The sequence below is a fragment of the Typopeltis vanoorti genome, chromosome 23 (assembly GCF_054136105.1).
Source record: "Typopeltis vanoorti isolate ZY-2024b chromosome 23, IOZ_Tvanoo_1.0, whole genome shotgun sequence".
NCBI classification, from domain to species: domain Eukaryota; kingdom Metazoa; phylum Arthropoda; class Arachnida; order Uropygi; family Thelyphonidae; genus Typopeltis; species Typopeltis vanoorti.
The window spans coordinates 67185559-67210232 of NC_143571.1; the positions used below are offsets into that span (position 1 = coordinate 67185559).

At 33.1% G+C, this 24674-nt stretch overlaps 1 long non-coding RNA gene across 6 annotated transcripts in view; it reads right to left on the bottom strand.

The window, feature by feature from the left end:
• LOC150093928 (uncharacterized) overlaps positions 1 to 24674 on the bottom strand; it is a 159312-nt gene that overhangs the window by 50208 nt on the left and 84430 nt on the right. For 5 of the 6 annotated variants that reach the window (XR_016550335.1, XR_016550333.1, XR_016550334.1 and 2 more), the window contains exon 2: positions 21276 to 21621. This is a non-coding gene — a long non-coding RNA (uncharacterized LOC150093928). Of the gene's footprint in view, positions 1 to 19368; positions 19432 to 21275; positions 21622 to 24674 lie in introns of those variants that run through there. The other variant, XR_016550331.1, reaches the window with a different exon arrangement.

A 24674-nucleotide genomic window follows, 5' to 3' on the forward strand; every position in this document is an offset into this window, starting at 1 on the left:
TTTGTGACATGGGATTCGAATCCAAGTGCTCGTTGAACACAAGTCGAACAAAAATGTTGGCAAAGATTTATTTGCTAATTTATTGATCCATGATAATTATTTGCTAATGTATTGATCTATAATAATTATAATAATCATTATTACAGATCAATACAAGTTTCGTCAATTGGAAATCCCAGTAAGGAGGTATTTCCAATTGCTAATTTTGAGTGAAATTTCAAGTGATCATAATATTTAGTTACATTGAATTAGTGTGGTTCATTAACTAAAATGAACTCGCTATATCAGGTACAAATACTTACAAAATATCCTTTTTGATATATTTCACCTTTAAAATAATGCAAAAAAAAAAGGAAAAAAGAATGAAAGAAAAACCGTCTGAACCACTGAATACAGCAGAAGTTACTGGCGTTATGGAAGCAAAGAGCTCTAAAAGAGTTATTGCAAAGAAATGTACTAAAATGATAGTTCTTTTTATTTATACAAGCACATTTAAGAAATCATTATGAATTTAATATAATTAATCCTAACAGCAAGGAAGGGACACAATGCGCTATAAATTCTGCTAACTAATGAATTTTTACAGCAGATTTACAAAAGAGAAACAACAGAGCAGTAAGAACATAAACAGTAAAATCATGCGTAGTTATAGAAACTAAGAAGTAGTGAAAAACATACTATTACAATGGTAATGTTTGGTCAATTTTTCTGCCTGGTTGATCGAGGATACTCCTACTCCAAACGAACAGGCTATTGGTTCGAATCCCGCAATAGTATTGATATTTGTGAAAGTTTTTGAAAAATATTCGATCTTTGGACTGTAGAAAAGGATTTCGAGACTATTCACAGTGATAGGTTTCACGGGAAAAAAATCCTTAACCACAGACTAGTAAGCATTATGAGATCAGTTTTTGTTGTCGTTGTCTATTTGTTATTGTTGTTGTTTACCTCGATTGGAAACACTAGGTTTTAGAATCCTATCATCTCGTACAACGCGAGGAACCTAGAAATCTTTACACAGACTTTTCAATTAAAGACGAGTTATCCAGTCTTATGCAAGGCGGTGGTTACTTTTATCTCGCAATACATTAACCTGACCATAATACACTGGTTTTAGATCCTTGCATTGTAGAACTATGCTCTTTATCATCAAATGCTGTTGAGTTGTGTTGTTTTATGATGACTTATGGCCGCAAATGTTTAGTTTGCGTCAAAGAGGAGGGACTCTCTTCTCAGAGCTGAGTGATTTGTGTTAATGTAAGTTTTCTGTTGTTTTTAAATCTGTGACTTTAATGAGAATTTTTGCCGTTTTTGAACACCGAAAGAATTCTCGTAATAAGACTATAGAATTAGAATACCACAAAGGTCTATGAGTTAACTCTCAAGAAATCAGATGAGCTTATAAATGATTCGACTGAATCAGAAATGTAAAAACAGATGAAAAATTTAATTTTTCTAAAACAATATTTTGTTACATAATTTGTATATATATTTGCATACTAATTTTGATTTCATATGCACCTGATTTGTGGATTATAATCTTTTTTGAAAATTTAAAAAAAAAATTTCAATTTCTTTTAAAATTAAAATACAAATTTAGTTCTTCTCATTATATTTTTTAAAAATTGAAATAGTATTCATATCTTGAGATCAAATCTAAATAAATGAAAATAAAAGTGAAAATTTATGTAGTTGTTCAGAGGAGCAGGCTATAAAATTGTTAAAAACTAACAGATCTGTGATTAAGGATAAACTAATTTTCAATGTGTATGTTTTAATCGTTTAATAATTTCTTAAGAAGGATGTAGCATTGAAACACCAGAATAATAACCACATATTGTAAGAACTATGCTGCACAAAGATCACATTTCCATAGCACAGTACAGCCTGGCACAAAAAAAAAAAAAACAGTACTGAATAACTGAACGTTATTGCTCCCATATTTGGATTGATGCACCAAAATCTCTCTAAGAATTCTCGATTCTGTCCAAAAGAGGGCAATCCGACTAATTATTGACCCCCCTCCTCACATAACCACTTGAATCCGTCTGTCTCACAGACGTTCAGTTTCTGCCTCGTGCCTCTTCGACAGATATTTTCATGAACAGTACTCTGCTGAAATGGCAACTATTATTCCTCCATTTTCCTCCAAAATCATTAAAACAAGAGCCACTGCTAACCGACATCCTTTTAAAGTCCATCTTGAAACTCCCTGAACTAACTTCATGCCTTCTCTTTCATTCCATCTACTTCTGTCCTTTGGAACAGTCTCTCCCCCATTCTGCCTTCCTCAAAGATTACAACCCTCAGCTGTTCAAGAAAAATGTGAACAGATTCCTAGTATTTTCTATTCTTCTTGCCCACGCATGCTATGGGTCATGTGATCTTTCGTGTGTAGATCGTATAAATATATATATATATATATATATATATATAAAGAATGTCGAAGTTCAGTGCTGTTTTTTTTTTTTTTGCACCATCCCGTATATGCTATGTTTTTAAAGAATTGCGTTTTTTTTTAATATACAGTATGTTAAATATTTATTTCAATATTTTGATCAAATATTAATTTTGTGAAAAACTAAGAATGCGTTGGATTTAACCAAAAAAATTCTTTTTTTACACTGCATAATGTTACGTAGTTAAAACGTGCCACTATCAGAAATAAAGATCAGTTTTAATATTAACTGTTGAAAGGGGGAAAAATACGGATTGCAGCATTTTTTACTTTATGTTGATTACCCCCACAAAAGTCATAAACCTAGAGAAGAGTTATTATTGTGAGTGCGTAGGTTAGATAATCTGGAAATGATGCTCTACATATCAAATTACAACAGGTCTTGGATGGTAGCTTCACACTAGGGATTCATGTTCCTTAACTAGTTTAGCGTTGTGTTGATTTTAGAAAGGTAGAAAAGATAAAACTGTATTAAATGGTTTCAAAAATTTAAATTATTTTTATATCCCTAAACTTCAGTACCAACAACCGTTCCCTCTGTTTCCAAAAAAAAACAGAGAATCGACTAGAAATCACACACACACACACACACACACACACACACACACACACACACACACACACACACACATTGCACAAAATTTTAATAAAAGTTGGGAATTTTATTAATTGTCTTAAAGCTGAAATTTTAAGGGCAGTTCATCATGAATATTTAGTGAATATACTTCATTTAGAAGCCATCACTAGTTCTCCCAGTAGGGCAAAAACTCTCAACTTAGGGAATGTTAATGCAGCTAGTTACTGCGAGTGAACTTTATATTATCGATTCTAATTTACTCCATCAAGAGATGTCGGAATAATAAAGATGCTAAAAAGTATTTTTTAAAACATTGAATTAGATTGAGGCCGCCTGTTAGCGCATCACCTCAAGATTCCTGAAATGAGAGGCTCGGTAACCCCCCCCCCCCATAAGAAGAGAATGGTTTTCATTTCGTTGGAGACTGCGACTGTTCTGATGGTTTAGCATTTCTTTTTTCTTCTTGGAGAGAGAGAGAGAGAGAGAGAGAAAGAGAGCGGGAGATGATGATGATGATGACCACCATATCTAATAATTCTGAATATTTATTTTTACAATGAATTTTAACCATTTTTCTACATTTTATAAGTAAGAACTTTATGTTGAGTGCTACTAACTGGTTATCTCGGTTTTGCAACTAGACTGATACTTTCAACTTATTTGAAGAATCCAGTTGTTTCCGATATAAAGTGTATTATATTAGATCTTGTTATTGGCTGTTATGAGCCATCGTTTATGAGAGAAGAATAACTCCAAAGTCATTACTAGAAGAACCATTAACTACCAAATTGAACTTAAAAACTGTACTTTGGAACTAACCCCATCCAGTCTCATCTCTACATTCCTTTATACTCAGCTGACATTTACTTCCACAGTATGGAAGCAATCCTTATATTTATTCCATCCATTCAAAAAAAAAGCACACGTTTGTCATCACCTAAATCTTCTAAAATAACGGAGAGGTAATTAACTGTAGTCTTCTCCACATACTGGAGGATTATCAGTTAATCAGTGTCCACCAGTAGGGATTGTGTCACTCTAGAATCCCAACAGGTTTTCTAGTCTACATCAGCCACCTCTGGACAGGCGCCAAGATGATTTGGAGAAACGTCTGCTGTTGTTATTGACATTTGCAGAAACAGTTGATCGGATATGGCTTACAGACCTGCTCAGGAAGTTGCATCCAGTGATCAGGTAGTCAAGTTTCGTGGTTGTTGTTGCTCCTTCGTAATGTGTCTGAAGGATCATGCAATATTTGCTCTTCGGTGGTAAAGACCTTGGTTCGAACCCTGTCTAGAATGAAAAAGGACCTTTAGAAAGATTCTCCAACTAAAACATGAGTTGTTTGGTCTAATAAACTGGCAGAGTCTCTCTCTTTTTCTCTCTTTCTCTCCTGGCTTTTTTAGGCCATAAAACTGGTAAACCGGCCAAAACACACGCAGTTAAAAGACATTATATATGAGCCTCACAGTCATAGTTAATTTTTACTATGACTGCTCCAGCTATTCTGGAACAGCTTTTCACATGAAGTATTTCTCAACCTCTTGTGCTAGAGGTTCTGTAACGTCTTGTATATGGGATTCATATGTAAAAATAGATTAGCCAACTGAAATTATTTTCTTTCCAAGAGTCCTCATGCTCTCTTGCATAACAATTCCAGCAGTGTTCGAACTAAGAACTTTATCTTCTGTCCCAATAATTAGTTACCAAGTAAGGATTTTTGTCAGGCTTTATATTTTAAGATTTGTCCTATCAGAATAACTAGTTAGAAATGTAATTAATAATAAATCAGAATAATAAAATAGTAAAATTGTTAACGATAGAGCAAGAAAACATCATATTGTACATCATATTTGCAAAGTGAATAACGTAATTTCTTACAGTTCGTTACGAGGTTAAAATGAATAAAAATAAAATAAAAAAAACTATTCAGTGCAGAAAACTTTTAGCAGTTATTCAATATGGTGAATGTATAAAATTCGATCACTATTTTTAAAAATAAATACAACCTCGACTACGATATCACACAATATTGCACATATTTTTAATCAAAATTCTAACAGAAATCTATGACATTCTAAAAATTAATTTGTCAGCTTCAGCGCTTGACCGAGAAATTTATTGATAGATTGATTTGATTTACTACAACATCTTTGCATTCTGGATAAGCAGAAAAGGGACGAACCACCTTCGTTGGCTATATTTGCGTATCAGATCATATTGAACCTTTTGTCCAATTATGAGTGGACAATGTTCTTCCCTGATTCTCTTTAGCAATATACAAGAATCATGTATGGACTTGCTATTCAAGATGAGACAACGCACTTAAATAACTATCAGCCTCACACTCATTCAGCAATGGGACCAAATGAAAAAAGAATTAAATGAAATATTGCAGATACTTTCTGAAGTGCTGTTAAATTCACAAACGACAAGTACCAGACTAATGGAAGAGAAGTCAATTGAGGCCATAAATAAGCAAATAAATTGGCGAGATGGTGTGTGTGTGTTTCTATACAGGCACTATTAAGAATTAAAAAAATTAACGTAAGGACCATTTTATTAGTTGAATACACCCTTGATGCCAAATTACTTAACACAAGTGAAACAACATGCATTAATCAGAAAGTGTGTGTATGAGGAAGAATGATTACAATAAATAGAACAACAGGAAGCTCGTCATCGAAAAAAAATTACTTAATAATGCATATGAAAGAATAACAGGATGTTTAGAGAAAAAATAAAGGGAGTCCTGTGTAACTCTTACCATACATGCACAAATTATCTATAAGGAAGCAGCATTGAATTTAGAAAAGCAAACTCATTTGTATTTTGGAAGATCGTCAGTAATAAGAGGAAAAACATAAAATACTGTAAAAAAGATTTTATAAAATAATTTATAATTTTATTTTATTATAAAATATTATGAGTAAAGTTAATCTCTGAAAAAAAAAAACTTTGCCTGGATGGCAGGAAATAGACTAAGAGCAAGATCTAAGATCTGAATGGATTGATGTAGTAAGAACTGCTTTAAAAGAAATATAATATATTGGAATCCTGATAGATAACAGACTAATTTGGAGGAAAATTATTGATAAGTAGTTAGTAATGATGTAGCCTTTTCATGTAATACTATCATAATATCCTGTACACTCTCCCTGAGAGTTCATGTCAAGAATTTGATCAAGAAGGAGATGGTATTTCACATGGTTGCGCCGTATTTTGGATAAATTACTTTGGCTGGATGGCTTTTACTGGTGCAAAAAGAGCAACCGATTAATACGAGCGTGCACACCAGTTGTATAGCACTACAATTTGCAGTTAACTTCATTGTGGAAAGTTCAAATGACAGTAGGGTTTTAGGGCACAAACTGCAAAGTACGGAAGAATGTGTGTGCAAAATTAGTTATTTAGCAAAGAAAAGTGCATAACGAAGGCTTTAAACCTTGCTGTACATGTTGTGTGAATAGAAGGTGCTTACTCTGGGCCAGAATAGATAAAGCTTGCATAGATGGTAAGTTATTCGACGACTAGGTAGCGTTAGTATAGCGGGAAATAAAAAATGAAAATTGGCTCTAAATCTAAGTAAGAAGAGATTCTATTGCAAGTTACACTTATGGAACAACTGAAGTCTATAGGAGAACGGAAGGATTTAGTCATAAAGAGTTGTCATACTATCTTCTCTGAGATGTTGCTACATGAGTCCCCCTCACACTGTAATGCTCTGAGTTTGCATATGACTGAAATAACGGTGTTAAAGTGAGTTTATGGAGCTGTGGAATTACTAGACTGCTGTAATGAAGTAGGAAACTTGTCATTTTCACATGCAAAGAAAAGAGATTTGAGTTTCAAAATATGTCAAAAATAGAGGACTATTGTTTCCGGATTGTCTATAAAAGGGACTAAAATACATGGCGAATCCAGACTAGTTTTAGGAAGAAACAAACATTAGAAGGGGTAAATGGAAAAAAATATTACAATTAAGGAATACCTATTTAGTTTTTTTTAACACTTCTTGTTTTGTTAGTATACTTTATTTCAATGATTTGCTAATAAAATAACATTTCTTTCAATATTCACATTTATGTTATAATTAAAAAAGGGATATAAATAGGTTTCTTATTTTATTTAATATAAAATTCACATTATTCTGCTTCAATTTTGTTGAAGAGAGAGAGAGAGAGAGAGAAAGAGAGAGAAGCGATCACATCTATTACTTTTCCTCTGGATCCATCATCACTAGTATATAGTTAAAGGTTTATAAATGAAATTTTAGTTTAATTATATAATTTTTTTCTTATAATTATCTGGACAGTTTTTAATATAAAGAAGGTTTTCTTTCGATATATCATTTTGAGTTTGATTTGAATTCTTCTTTTCCATAATTCTTAAATGGAAGTAGTAAACTTCTTGAGCCTTATTTAGTACCTGCAAGGCCACTGCTATATTTATCGGGAGCATACTAATTTCCACACCAGCTTTAAGACACTAGGCAATAACGTGTTATCCTAAGTTTAAACCCGATTAAGTTAGATACACTGTTCTTTATTAATACAGATCAGTGCAGCGGGCTTGCATTACAAAAAATAGTCAGTACAGGTAGAAAAATGAGTATGCAATGAAACCTGTTCAGTCCAACTTGAGATTCGCTCTCTCTCTCTCTCTCTGTGTGTGTGTGTGTGTGTGTGTGTGTGTGTGTGTGTGTGTGTGTGTGTGTGTGTGTGTGTGTGTGTGTGTGTGTGTGTGTGTGTGTGTGTGTGTGTGTGTGTGTGTGTGTGTGTGTGTGTGTGTGTGTGTGTGTGTGCTTTCAGAAGAGAAGCGCCACTGTATACCCTCGCAATCCTTAATAGAGGAAATATCCTGTAAAAGTGTAATTCTTAGGATAATAAAATTTGTAATGTCATATTTACGGCGAATCAGGTGAACTTCACTCCATCTCTTTTATTACTGTTTGCTTGGTACATTCCTTTGGAGAGGGTTTACTCGAGTTTAATGTGCGAGTTCAAAGTATGCATTCTGATATTTCATTATGCGATATATTCCAGGAAGTTCAGCAATGCCAGAGAAAGAGAAAGAGAGAGAGAGAGAGAGAATCTCTACATTTCAGAAACAATTAAGAATTAGTTCAGTACTATAGTAAGTCGGACCAAAAATATCACTATCGTTGGGATTAAAAATATAAAACCAAACCTTGCTTTTTTCGAAATTAATAACGAGGCCTGAAATTCAACTTAAAGGCTACAGATTCGTTCATTAATAGCTTTCTTTCATGACGCCAATGAAGCCATATATTTTTCAGTATTTGAAAATCCAAAAAAATAATCTGGAAACGCTTGTTAAAAGGATGTATATACCTATTTGTCGAAAAAACAGTTTAAAAAAAATCATGATTTGTCAGTATAATTTAGGCGAATTTTGTCTTTATAATACTGACTACATCCACATAGAAACTTCCAAAAGAAGTTCCAGAATAAACATGCAAATAACAAATGATAGAACTTAATAATAAAATATTTTTTTCTGTTTTTACATATAAGTTTTATGTTTATATTTTTTAATTTTTTCTATTAGTGATTCCTAGTTTAATTCTTTCATAATGTCTTTTGTGATCGAATAGAGTGTACTTTGCAGTTTTTCTCATAAACCTCATTTCATCTGTTATTAACCTTCGTTTGTCTTTTTGTTTTATTGTCCGGATTTCACTTCCATACAATAGGACCGGTGGGGCTAATGTATTGTATACTTTTAGTATGAAAAGTATTAAGAATAAAAACAGAAAGCATAAAAAGTTTTAGTATGAAAACTTTTAGTATGAAAAGTATTAAGAGTGAAAACAGAAAGATTACCAAAACAATCCTTAAATTACAAATCATTAGGAAAAAGAAAACCAGAACGTCGTCTAAAGAGATTCCAACGATGACTTCTAAGGCTGGAACAGGCCACTCTAGGTTTAATCCTTGAAAAGCATGATGATGATGACGACATATAGTTTTATATACGCACATCGTCAAGATTAAATTAATAAATCAACATTTAGATACACATGTACAGTAAGCGATTTAGCTTACAGCAACATAATCTATGGTTTCTTCTAGTTAATTGTTCAACTTTTCAAAACTTCAAATGCTGAACATGTTGGCTCAGCATTTAGAGAGCCAATTTTTAATTTTTTTTTAATATGAGTCCCATCCGCGAAAGACTGTAAACCTTATGGACATTTTAAAAAAAATTAGCGCAGTTCGTAGGTGGGTTAAAAATTTGATAATCCGCAAACCTATGTTTGGTCTCTAAAATCCATTTTAGAAATCAAACGTGATACTATTTTCAAGCCACTTTAAGCTTTCGGTATCAGCATTACTTCCAGCTACGAAAATCACTACTTTTACAAACATCCGTATCACAGTTGGATTCGAACCCAGTCTAATGAAAAGTGGAGACGATATCCAGTGTGGCAACAGGATTCATTTTTTAAAATTAATTTTGGCTAAGAAAACTGTATTACTCCTTCCGCACAGATATGTAAAGAATTATTCTTAGTGAGGTCTCAATATTTTGGAAGATGATTATTTCACTATTTCATTGAAACAGTTTGAAAAACACATGAGGACATGGAGGTGATTATCTTTATGTAAATTCAAATTCAAATTCATTCTGTGAAACATTTTTCATCAATATTTTGCTATTCGTTTCACTCAACTCAACTACTGCTTGTTGCAATTCTTATTATTCTTATTACTAATTACTAATAATTAGTTAATAATGGTTCAAAATCTTTGGAAAGAATTTCACAAGATGAAGCGGTCAGCAATCGTGTCCATTCTCCTTGTTCTTTACGTCCTTTACACCTGTATTCTGCAGAAACAATTAAGTCAATCCCATAGATAATGACAGTTACAAAAATGAGCTTAAAACAGGTCAAAATCCCATCTTAATAAAATCAAAGCACACGATTCTCCTTGGGAAAACAGATCTCACATCCCCACTACCAATTAAAAAATTCTGTGTACATCACTCGCGTGTGATAATAATTATTGGCTTCCAGCAACAACCGTAAGTTTCTTAGTCCATCTTACTATTGCGAAAGTAATAGTGTTATCTACATTATTATAACTACATTATCAGTGCATCGAGTTCTTAATGCTATAATTAATTACTTTTAGTTCGCTTAAGGTAGAAAAGTGTGTTAATATAAACTTTTAGCTCCTGATTTGTTTCATTACTCTTATACGCTAGTGAATTCAGAAAAATAAAAAATAAAACATTTCGTGCACTCACTTTAAGGTCCTCTATACATGGTTCCCTGGATGTTATTTTTAGTGATGACAAGGCGACATAACTGAATGCAACTATGAATTTAATCAGAGATCAGACATTAAGTATTAAGTTCCTTTTGGGGCACTCTATCATATAAGTGTACTCCTTATTATGTTGTTTTGATTTTTTTTTTTTTTTTGTCAAATTTTAGCTGGTCACTATGGTTTCAAAGTGACAGGAACAATATGACCACTGGTGGAATCGATTCGCGAATAATGTCAGTCATGTATTCTCTGCTGATTTTGGCCATTATATAAAGGTGGAAAAAAGGTGTGGCTTGTTCTAGGCTTTGATTGATTACTTTCACGCTTGTTTCTCAGATCCACGTTGACACTTAAAATGCAGCAAGCTTTAATCAATCATGTAGCTTCAAAACTATAATTCATGCTCTAATTTGTGTCTAATTTCCTACATACACACGCAAACAGAGAGAGAGAGAGTAAGGCTAATGATAAAATGAAAAATAAGTGGAACGAATTTTCTATTCTGATTTGTAGTTTTATATTTAATTAACAAAAAAAAAAACTTTTATTATCCATATCAAAACAGTCTGAGACCTGTCTGCATAAATCTACACAAACTGATGTTCACGACAATTTAATTATATTTCAACATATCTTAATACGTGTTTCATCAATTACAAATAACAAAGTATTAGACCCTCCCTGTTTCTATTATTCAAATACATGATATTTGAAACAACAGAATATTACGGATTTTTCTGAATGTGCGAGGAGTATTGAGATCTTTTTGGAACTGAAAAGAACATGATAAACCTTACGATTTTAGTATGTTTGCAGACGACATATAAACCTAAAGTACTAGCAGTTAAACACTGCCTGAGTTAACTTGGGTTTTTTTTTTTTGCAATTACTGGGAGGGGGAGAAATCCTGATATCCCAGTATGACACTGTGCTAACTTGCCTTCAATTATCAAGGTCATATTAGAGGTTCTTCCCGTCCTAGATAGAATTCGAACCCAGATCTTTTCAACTGCAAGACATATTGACTAAGAAGCAAATATCTACTTAATGATTACAGAACCTTAATGAAAACTTTATAAATTATAAATACTACTTTTAAATACGACAAACAGAAAAATCTTAGTTATGTATGCAAGTAAATTAATTTTATAAGCAATCAATTTATTTTTTAATTTATTGACAAGAGTTTAGATTACCAAGGGAATTCGACTGCTGTAGTGTAACTGGGGATCTTTCATTGTCATTCAATACAATTTTGTTAACAGGGCCTGGACTTCTCAAGGATCGAAACATGCTAATCTATGCTTATACTTAAACAAAAGGAGTTTCTTTATAGCTCAATACTGTATTGATGTGGATGATACTCCTCTTTAGGATGATTTATTAATAAATATTTCGTTAATGTTCATTTTATTTTTTTGAATACAAATACATGTTTTATTCCAAGAAATATGCTAGCATAAATATGAATACAGCTGGTAAGGGTCCTGTTTTGTTGTTAGAAAGTTTGCTGTCGTTGATTATTTCTAATTTTGAAGATTTTTTTTATTTTATTTTTTAAAAACGCCATTTTGTAAATAACCAGAGGAAACTCACTTCATTATCATTATTAATGATGTATTATCCACCTAGTGCTTATTGGGACAAAGCTACAACCCATTGTGCTTTACAGCAAACTACTAATTAATATGAGATCATCTAGTAAAAGCAAAATGTCTGCTCTCTATATGACTTCGGTAATCCCCATCAGGATCACTTTCAGGATAAACTGAAAACAGTTTAATATCAATTACTTGCTTTAATGTTTACAAAGGTGGAAGAGTTTGAAAGTATTCATGGATTTTTTTTGAAGATAGGAAAGTTACCTATATTTATCCACAGTTTCTTTTTTCTTAGGTAGATGAGTGCAGGTGATTTTGGAGTGCTTGAGGGAGTCATGACATTACTCTAAATTCATAATAGATGTATTTCCATCACTTTAATAAATTAATCATATTAATCAAGTCATAATTACTCCATACTTTAAACATAGATAAGTAACAAGAAGAAAAAGTGCCACTCAGTACTTGCTGTAATACGAATCTAGTTCAAAAAAAAAAAAAATCCTTCCTTGCATTTTTTTTTTCTTTTGGTCAGGATAAATTCATGTTGCATTTCATTCTGTGACTATCAGATGGCGCTCTTGTTCAAACTCAAAAAGGACGCATGTGTGTACAATAGCAAAAGGTTTATAGGAACACACTGTCTGATAACTACACTTACTTCAGACAGTGTTATTATGAAAATTCTTTCTGACTATTCTACTCGCTTCCTGCTGATTTTTATTTTGACTGGTTTCGCGCTCAGAGCAATATCATTCTAGGAGTTGTCTGGCGAGTGACGTCATCGATGTGGGCAGAGCTCGGCTTCGACTGACTATGATTATGTTCGATATTATGCGCAGCAGGATGGCCGGGTGATCAAGAACGCCCCGCCCCCTCGTGTCAAAGGGTGGCTGAGCCAGACGATTTTTTATGAGCATCTGTCTAGATTTTTTCCTCTACCTTTGCTTTTTCGCTTTCGTTATTCTTGATGCAGAGGTGTTCCCCTTTATTTCACGGTGGGCATCTTGAGGCCTGGGTAACATGGAAGATTTATTATCTCGCAAGTCTTAGTAGCGAAGTGGAATACGGAGATGAGATCGCGAGCTCGCCGTCAAGGTGAATAAACTGCTCGAGACAGTGACGTAAGGGTGGACTATTGCATTATGGCCACTGTCGACGCTGGAGTAAAAATGTACGTGTAGAGTAAATGCACGTGCCGGTTTGAAATGGGTGGGGAAGTGTGGTTGGCGGTACTAAAGGGGGAAATGGGGGGGGTCGATAGCATGCGAGTAGCGACAACAGTTTCTTTTATTACCCCTTTCTGCTCGAGGCTTTGACGAAGCCCAGATAATTTTTCTTCTCTATTTTTTTTTTATTTTACTTTTTATTTATCTCCTGCAATTTTGTTCGGAATTATCTGTCTGCCTGTCTCCCCCCCCCCTTCCCCTACAATCTCCCTATCTACAGAGATATTACTAGGAGCCATTTTGGTTTTCCGTGCAGCTATCGAGGGCCATCAACCTCTCATATCAGTACAGTAGAGCTGCAATTAGTTGACACTTGAGCAGCATTTAGGCAACGCGTTTTTTGTGTGTGTGTGTGTGTGTGTGTGTGTGTGTGTGTGTGTGTGTGTGTGTGTGTGTGTGTGTGTGTGTGTGTGTGTGTGTGTGTGTGTGTGTGTGTGTGTGTTTAGGAGAGCTAAGACGAGGGGACCGTAACATTTAACCACTTCAAAATAAACTTTAATATAAAATTTGTCCCATACACAAGCACGTGTATGCTATTAAATGCTACAATATGGGAGTTTGAAAGAATCTAAAACAACCTAGAACACGCACACATACACGGCAAAAAAACGAAGGGTTGGATCATAGACCACGAAAACATAATTTGCTACAAGTGCACCATAAATAAAACCACAAGGTACTTTTTGAGGTTTATTAATATAAATATCACGGAATATATAGGTGAGCAGTCATTTAGGCATTCAGAGATGTTATATGACAGAGTTTATCCACATTGGTTGCATGTTCTTCTTATGAATTTTCGATAATAAAAAAAATTGATAAAAAAAAGTTAATAGCCGAGAGTTAAGAAGAAGAATAAAAATACTAATATATGATTTCATTTTATAAGTTTGGTATATAAAATTAAATTCTCTCCCACAGATGGTACTGATCTGCTATATATTTTGAATTCTCTCGTGTGTGGGACTGACTTATAAAAAAAAAAGCTAAAACATCCGCACGATAATTAATAAAATTGCCTTCAATTTAAGACGTGAAATTTATATTGTGATCTCCTTGTTATTAAAAGAATCAAAATATGTAAATTAACTAGGATAGTGGAGAGGATCCAAAGGTGAATGACTAAGATGATGAGTGGTTCTTGGAATTCTCTCTATGATGATAGACTGAGGATTTGTGGATTGCAAAAGTTGGTTGATAGGCGGAAAAACTGGGATATGACAGAAACATTTAGATTACTAAAAGGGTTTTATACGACTGATGCAGAGGAAATATTTCAGCACTTGGTGGTCAGCATGGGTGTGAGATGTTTCGTTTGTAGAGTGGCGAACGAGTGACTTGAGTTGCCATCTGTTGTGAGTGCTTTGACTATCAATGAGTTCTAGAAGAGGTACGATAAATATTGTGTGGATAGTTTGATCCTTCGCGATAATAATAATAATAATAATAAGTTTAATGCTCACTAATAGTTAGCTGCTGAGCAGGTTTGGTTATTCCAAATATACTCTACTAATACGACTTGTTGACATTACTAATAATATCAGTGACCACACTACAGAATCCTTCCGATAGATAGAAAGTCCACGCTAGAATACGCATTTGTTTAAATTATTTCTCAAAGAATTATTTATTTAATTGTTTTATTTTTTGTTATAATTCGTAAAACAGCATATCATATAATCTTGTTGAATTGTATGGTACATGACCTTCTATTTATTCCGTAAGTTTCTTTCCCAAATAAACTGGGCTAAATGCATTTTTATAAAATCAATTGAAAGCCAGATGTAATCACATAAAGTCATACCGTATTAACTTTAAAATTTACGAAATGCATGGTGGAAAACTGGGGACGGGAACATATCTTTTTGAGGAGCAAGAGTGTATTTTAAGTATATCAGAACAGTGAGGAAATGATTTGTATTTATTTATTTGGGGGAGACAGTAGTAGCAGAATTACTCATATTTTGAAATTAAACTTGGATTTATAATGTCATAACCTTATATGATTTGGCAAATAAAATTGGTCCATTTCCCCCTCACATGGTGATGAATTCAAATTCCCATTCAAAATAGACGTCGGCAGAATTGGAGAGCCAATAGAAATATTAACATACTTTTCTGCTTCAATAGCCTATCCTACTTTTCCTCACCTCTGCCATACAATATAGATGTGATTTCCAACTCTTTTTGAAGAGAAAATTGTTTTGAATGTGTTCTTATTTAATTTAGTACTCCACGAATTACAAAGCTCAACAAGTCTACTAGATTTGAATGATGACCATCTTCTCAAATTCTGGCTATTTCTTAACTTTTCATGTCCTATCCCAGATAATTCTTTTCATAAAGTGGAATGATCAACATGGAATCAGAGACAATCGAGTGCTAATCCGATCATGATCTAACAAAACAAATGGCTTCCACTATTTCAAACAAATAGTGGAGGCTAATAATCTTAATACACTGAAAAGTTATCATTATTAAAAAAAAATGATGTCAATCTACCACATTTAGAACTGTTGTTGGGCTAAATCAATCCAAGAATCAGTCTTCTTGCTTCAAATACCAGAACCGGTAGAAACCAACTATTAAGGCTTACTGTAGGATTGAGTGAATTGAGGAAAAAAAGTAAACATTAGTTATTGTTTTGTTTTGTTTTTTTTCCTTATGTGAATCCCATCTATGAAAGGTTGTTAGTGAACCGCACATGTGTATTAATACTGTAGACGGGTCAAAGTTAAATAATCCGAAAACCCTACTGTAGAGATCAAACACAGAAGTTTTTCAAGCCACTTCAGGCTTCCAGTAAACAGGGTGGTGGTGGTCTCACACCAGGCGATGCCATCGCCTGGTGTGAGATCCTAATTATATAGTTCTTAGCCTATAAGTTTCGTAAGCCTATAACGCAATACTAATGTTATAGGTTTACGAAATTTCGGAAGTGAGATCACAAAAAACTAAAAATAATAAGAAAAAATTAAAAGACTCTGTACATATACGTATTAAGTATGCAATCAAAAATTTTTTTTTCGTTTTTTCTTGAAATTAACAAAATTATTTCTTTAAATTACTTTCTCCAACGATAATAAATTCAATAAAGAAATTTACATATCAACATTTATTTTATTAATTTTGGAAGTGTCGCCTTGCATCGGGTACACCAACTTAGTGCCAGTCTGTATGTGCGCCGAGAATCATTTAGTTGACCAGGTACTGTTTTCATCGATGCACGAATATTACATATCTTGATATAGCAAAGCTCAATTATTTCCCCTAGTGCTACTGGAGTCAAAATCCAATGTATCTACGTAATGATTATACAAACTGAACTATGCAAATGTTGTTATGCAGATGCGTATAAAATATTTATAATTACAGCAAAATTACAGTGACATCATTAAGATTTCTTTTTAATTTTCTTTTTTTTTTTTTTTATTCCAGCCTATTCCCATGATAAAATTAAAGATGATTTAGTCGATCTCATATCTAGGTGACAGTTTTTTTTTTTTTTTGCCTTTGAAAAACAGACAAATAATCTTAGTTTCCTCGTTTATAATCTCAATCACTAGCTAATATAGAAATGCTAATAAAAGTAGGGAGCTGAGTTAGCAATTAGACAAACTTGTTGTATTACACATGAAATACAGATGACTTATAGTGGGACTGCGACCAAGTCCGACTGTATTCGTAGAAATCTTAACGATCTTTGGGCGCTGCTGCCTTCTGTCTCTTCAGTCATATATTTTGCCTATGGTTCACTTCTGTTGTTACACCTCGCTGTAATCTAGAGCGAAGTATGATGATGTATGATAGAACATTAGTTACATGATAATTTACATCACTTTCTACTTTTAACAAGCGATTACCAATCTTCGAAAAATGGCTGCGAGGACTACAAAGATGAAATCCAGAAATTTAATAGTTGATTGCAGATGCACAGTTAATTTCAAGGCGTGCTTTATTATTTTTTTTAGTAAATCACGAAAGACAGTATGCTATATTAGCGCACTTTATGTATAATGAACAAAAAATAAATAAAAATAATTACATACAAAAAATAAGGACACTGAACTTTTAACCTATTAAATCTGCACATTTTATTTCAACAAATGCAACTTTCCGTGAAACCAATCATAAATTCACCCCAAGTTGATTCTAAGAACTGCACAATTACCAGTTTACAATCTTGATTATGTCCATATAAAATATTGCACTTTTATCTTTTTTTTCCCTCTTTTTTTGTTGTTGTTGTTTCATATATTATTCCAAACTCCATGCTTTTTGCATTTGCAAAAAGTTTTTATATGAATATATTTGCAATTTAAGCACGCCTACTTTAATTCTTGAATAATGGTTATGTAAATGTAATTTTTAAGTGACTAAAATTATACTCTGCTGTCAAAAAATGTTCATAAACTTCACTTAGCTTAATAATAGGTACATATATTAGCTTCAAAAGCGTAGAAATCTGGGAAATTCAAAAAAAAAAAATAGTAATAGATCAAACCTACTATACACAAACTACGTAGTAGTTTTAAAAGTAATTAATTATTCGATAGGTTTATCTGTATCTATCTATTTTTTTAAACAGACACATCGATTACAGGCATTAGAGAAATAGCCTTTTCCTTCTAATTATTATGAGGAATCTGTATGTCAGGCAATCCTGATACAAAAATTTTGGTTGGTTTGTCTGTTTTGTTGGAGTAACCCTCCCCTCCGCGAGCTTTCAGGCCTCATCGTAGAGAGAGAGAGAGAGAGAGAGAGAGAGAGAGACAAGAAATTATTCGTAATAATGTTTAATTGCTTGTAAGATGCAACACTTTATAACTCTACAATTAAATAAAAAATTCACTTGAATTTCTTTAATTTTCCTTATACAGATCCATCACAGAAATTATAGAATGTAGCCATTGTAAAGAACGTCTTCTAATTTTTTCCCCCATGGAAGAGCGGGGGGGGGTTCCTATTAGTTAACACCAAACTGTTTTGAGAGATACTGGAAACACAGCTTATCAAGCAAGAATTTCGATGAGAAGGTGATACTTTTGATAATTTTAAGATTACTAATCGGAGGTTATTTTAATTACTTGACTATGCATTCTATGGTATACGAATTGCAACAGCAGCATTGGATTGGATTGAGGTCAGGATGTATAGATCAATACAAAAAAACCCAGATGATGTCACGGTGTATTGTTTCCGAAGATTTTCTTTGGAGAAAAAAAAAACAGATGACAAAAACGTCCACGCAGATCGAGTGAATCACCTAATATCTTGATATCGTTGCTCGCAATATTCCATGATTTCTAATTTCACTGCTCCTTTTAATTTTCTTGAACAACGCAATGCAGTCATTATGTTTCCTGATTACAGTAATATACACACTTGTATATAAAGATAGTAATTTGTAGACAGAAGTAAAAGATAGAGATTCTACAAATTATCAGGAAATGCTTTCCTGTAACAGCACACTTTCTGATATGACAAACACCAATTCGTCCATACAAACTACATATTATCCAATTCTTAAATCCAAGCACTGCAATCATTCCTCCTGTACTTCCCTTTTTCCTATTCTTATCTCAACCGAATAACGACTCCTGTCACTAGCGCATTAGAGAAAGAAACGAACGGTTAACTATCTGGGATCTACAATGTTTGTTCAGCATTAATTTCAAACTTTTATGACTACCTGAAGAAGTCAGTTAACAATTATTAGAATTACTGGCGTACCCCGTAAACGGCGTACAATAACCACGAGATCACGTTATTACAATTATGTGAATGATGCACACATATAATAAGTTAATCGATTATAAATGGTATGATTAACGGCTAACTAATGATACCTCAGTCTGCCTTGTTATCCAATTACTAAAAATAAAGGTTAGAAATGGCAGACCGGACGATAAAATTTATTGCATACATCGAGCATTGAAGTGTGGACTGAACCTCGATAGGCCTTTGTATTTTAAAAAGAACACGTACTAAATAAAGGAAATCAGATCCTCCCCATTCGAGCTATTAATCACTTTTTCCAATTATCTTCCGCTCTTAACTTGAGGTGTTGAAATCGCCACTCCGACCAGTGACCTTACTGAAACCCTATTTCAACCCATAGCAAGCATTTTAATGTTAAGCATGGCAATCAACTGTTAAGACCGACAGTAGTTTGTTAAAGAGTATATACAACTGACTTTCATACCTGATTGCGATGCTGTTCATACGGGGCATTTTCAACATCATCCGGATAAAACTGCTCCATATTTACTCCGCTGTGCACAGTGAGAACGAAACATAAAAACAAACAAATGATAAACAAATTGTATAAAGCCAATTTACTGCGCACAACCAGTTCTGCTGGGATCTTCCTGATTTGTTGATATGACGTCATCAAGTGTTGAGTATTCAGTTCACGTCATAAAAATTACTAGGGGACGGGAGAAGAAGAATAAACGGGGTGCAGGGGAGCTCCTGTAGCTTTCGGTAGCTAGAGGGGATTATTTTCGGAAAGGGAGACCACTGGTGCATTAGAAAGTGTCCCAGTTTCCATGGTTGTCCCCCCACAGGTGAGTAAGTGCTATTTTACGTAAGAGCGGAGCTAAATTCCTCAGTTCTCACATTGGGTGGGGAATAGGGGGGGGGTAGATTTGTGGGGAAGGCAGGTGTGGGACCAGGCTGTCACCCTCTACCCGATCAGCATACATCAGGTGTAAAGCTTCCCTGATTTTTCTTTTTTTTTGTGTTTTTCTGTTTTAATTTAATTCATTATTCGTTCATTTGTATTAATTATATGTGATGGTAAATAAAAAGTCACACACACACACACACACACACACACACACACACACACACACACACACACACACACACACACACACACACACACACACACACACACACACACACCTTAAATGCCAAGTGTATCCACAACACCGTTAGATCACAAACTAAGATCTCCTACTATATTTTTGACGCTCATTGACATGGACCATGAACTATTAAAATTTACTGCATACGTGGAACACTGGAGCGTGGAGCGTATTTTAAAAAAAGAACACGTACTAAATAGAGGAAGTCAGGTCCTCCTCAAGCACTTAGTTATGCCTATAATTACTAAAGGAAGTTGTATTTTGCAAATTTAAGTAGAAGTCTCAAAAGTCATTGCGAACCCAATATATGCTGCTTTAGAAAGATGCAAATCATACTTTTCATACCGAAAAATTAGAATTTAGAAAACAAATAGACAACAAAAATAAAAATAAAATAATACACAAAAAATAATTTAGTTATTTATTTATACTGCTTATTGGAGCCTTTGAAGTAGATCGAAAAATTCCATATTTGATCTCTAGACTAGGGCTTTCGAATTATGAAAAAATAAATAAAAATACAAAATAGTAAATAAAAATAAATTAATTAAATATCCCCATTTCGGCCCAACTATTAATGTACTAGAAGTTTAAAACCTTTTATGAGTGCGAGTCACATGTATTCAAAGATACTGAAAAAATGAAATTTAGCTTCAGTGGGTGAATTGCAGTAGAAGCAAGTAAGCCTATGGAAGACGGTATTCTGTCTGTAAATTTCGTGTGTTCTTCTGGTCGGTTTACGCGATGAAAAACAAGAATATGCATCTGGAAAAAACACTACTCTCCCATATGAGACCGAAAAACTCTCCTGCAGATGAAAAATCACCCATGTAATGGTTCTGACATTCTAGACGGCGTTCGAACCCAAGTCTTTCAATCCCAATGACATCGTCAATACCGACTGAGCTAAAAAAGGATCCCTGTCACTTCATGCTTCCAGTAACTAAGGTAGTAATCTCATATGAGGAAATAAAATTCGTTTTCCACCTAAAGACATTCACGAGACATCCATTTCACAAAGGTTTCGAATCCACATCCTATGGATAAGAGAAGCCAACTCAGCTCGGCCTACATGGTAATAACCACTCGGTTAGTTAGCTGCGAAAAAGGAAACATCACAAGATGTTATATAAAGAGGTTATGTTATGCTAATTTGGAAATAAGTTTCTTTAGCTATCTTTAAAATCAACCAAAACGAACAATTGTATAAATTATTACATCATTAATTTTAACTACTCACCATTCAGGGAAAAGATGACGATGTTCGTAGTTGCTGACGCATATTCCAATGTGTCATTTCCGATGACACATTTTCTACTGTAGCCAAATACTTATCCATTTTCTTTAATCTGATTTGTTCAGCTTTATTAAAGAAAATGACTGTTTATAGTCGTATGAGGATTAAAAATATATATTAACATCTTTTTTAGGTCTTTGCAATCTATATTTGGAATCACAAAACAGTGACACATCGGCACATTTTCACAAAACCGAATTTTTTGTTCAGTTCTTTTTGTCTTGGAGCTAGGAGCAAAAGTTAGTGAGGATAGTATTCTGCCAGCAGCCGTAGTTTGCTTATCTCTGATCTAGAAAGAACAACATGCATTTAGAAAAGAGAAAAAAAAAGGAGTTATCCAATGTTTACTATAAATTTTTTAATAAATAAAATAGTTTTAAAACGGGTAGCATATATTATCTGGGTTAAAGCAATTGATAAGACAAACGAGGAAATATATTTGAAAATTTACGTAAATAATGTGATATAAATATGCAAATGATAATATGTTTTTTAAAAGCAATGACATATTGTGCAGTAATAACTCAATGTATGTCAGTCTAGTCTGAAAAAGACTAGTTTCTATAGTTTTAAAATTCATACATTTCTACAAAGATAACTAAATCTGTTTACATTTAATATAGAAACATATTCACATAAAGTTGTGTATGTTTCTCATATGGGCAATGAAATTTACACAATAATACCAGAATATATAAATAGATGAAGAAATACATAAAAAAGAGCAATAGACAGAAATCAAAAATAGAAAATCGGCAATAAAAAATACAAACTAAAAAAAGCAAAACATATTTTCAGAAGTAAACAAACTACAACATAAGTTTTAAGTACTGTACTACCAAAATAGTTCTCAACGGTTACTATCCTAAGGAGAAGCACAAAAAATTGTAAGGCTAAAAAACATAAAGAGAATTGAATGGCCATTTGAATTAATGTCTTCGTCAGGAAGAAGATGATGATGACAGTATTAATTACACCAGTCATTATAAATTGAGGTATATCTTTAAGCACCAATCATTAAGATGGTGGACTTCTTTCTAATAATAGATTACCAAAAGCAATTTACATTCGTCATTAGAACTTTTTTACCCATCATTTTTACATACTTAGCAACCTCCATCCATAGAAGTCACAGACAAAAGAACTTTCGTCATAATTCTACCGCAGTCTGGGAGCAAGTTTTATATTGGTATGTTCTGTAGGAAATACTTGCCAGACAATATATTTTCACCCTATACTGACGTTTTATTTATGAGAGCGTGAGTGATAGTGTATAAAAAATAGCTGATTATATTTCAAAGTTAAGAAAGTTTAATTTTTTTTTGTTTTAGATATTAGAAACTAAGACCTCATAACTATAATATACGAACCATCTCAAGTCCACAAAATATGGAGGTCAGTAACAATTTCAAGTGAATAAAATGAATATATATATATATGTGTGTGTGTGTGTGTGGGTGGGTGGGTGGGTGTGATATGCCTTGATATCGGCAGCAACCAGCATGAGACCTAACAAGTTAAAATGGCATTTTCGAACCAACATTTTAAAATAAAAAACAAACAAACCTAAATTTTTTTAAAGAGAACCTCAGAAGGTTCAGCTCAACAGGTAGATCCCCTCCCTCACCCACCAAAGGCGATCATAAGCATTTTTAGCATATATAACGTTCACTGTAACTTCTTATAATTTTAATTATAAATTAAATTATAAAAATAACTCAGAATCAGGTGAAATGTTGTATTAAGAATAGTCATTTCGATTATGAATTTAATTACAAGTCATTTTTATAATGATTAAACGATGAGGGAAGCGAAAAATTACGACAACTTATTCAGGAGAGAAGTCCGTTAAAATTTTTTGCAGCTTCTATGATAAGTTCTAACTATTCTGAAGTTATCATAAGAATCCAATCTCCTATCGAAATGAAATTTAACTATTAATTTGGGAAAACGACAAAAAATCAGAAACATATTATTGTAGTTTCCTGTACCTGCTCTTTTTTTTGTGTATTCTCCTTGTAAATTTTCAGATATTACTGATCGTAAAGTATATTAAAGTCTTTGATAGCATGCATTGTAGACTCCAGTTTATATAAAAAAATCCAATCTTCCTTACTCTTATTCTAAAAAAATTTAACGACGAAAAGAACCCTTAGAACTAACCCTTCTCTTCGCAAACGTTACTCTTCTAGCAAACTGTAAAATATGAAGTGTGTGGTGAATTATATTAAGGTCAAAGTAAACTTTCCAATCTTTATTTACCGTGCTGTACCATAAACATTAAGGAAACCAAGTGATTAGTCAAACTGTTCATATAACTTCACTTGCTTACATAGAAAAGGCTACTAAACATCTTAAAGAACAAGCATCATGCCACGCACGCCTGATTTTTATAGCTTTCACTTCATCTTCCACAGGTGTGTTCTCCGATTGACAAACGATACAAGAGATTTACATTGATTACCGATGGTGATGACAATTTTGCTATTTTTTATAATTCAAATTTCAGTGTATACCTTTGATAGATAGATTATTCTCTTCTACTACGATAATTCATTATTCTTCCAACCTGTCTTTTGAAACACAAAATTTATGAAGATAAGCTACCCGGAGGATTCTCTGAGGTAATGAATTATTGGACACTTTATGATAGAAAACATGAAGTTTATGTTGAAGACTGTATTTTGTCTACTTGCGTTCTCTTGTTTGATAGTGACGAATAATTTATTAAATATTTAAAGACCATCAGATATTTCATCTTTCTTAGAAACCGTTTCACTCCCTTTCGGCATCTATCGTTCGTTCTTATTCTCTGATCAGCTATTTCATACTTGAGGATTCTGCTGTATTCTACTGCAATTATTATTGTGGATTTCGGTTAAAACGTTAGCCCTTCATGCAAATTTTAGTTTCAAAATAATATATAACTTGATGCCTTTGAGTTTTTATTATTATTATATTATAATTTAATGAGTTTATATTATTGTGTCGAGAAACATGCGCTGTGACAGAGGTTTATCTCTAATCGGTAATGATTTTCTGAGGACGATGTGTTATAGGTTACAAGGAGTGTAGCATTATTATTTTTTAAAACAATTCTAGTTTTATTAGCACTATATAGTTTATGCAATAAAGACTCCAGTTAAACAAGCACATAAGTAGTCGAAGAATGATTTATATCTGTCTATATTCAATTTAATTGATTACTATTAAAGTTAAGCTGAGAGGATACTTTAAAGCATCTATATTTCAATCGACAAGAATCTTGGGATATTAATATAGATTTTTAGAGTTGTGTATTTTATCCATAGAATTATTTAATTTTTTTTACTCTTCTGTTTT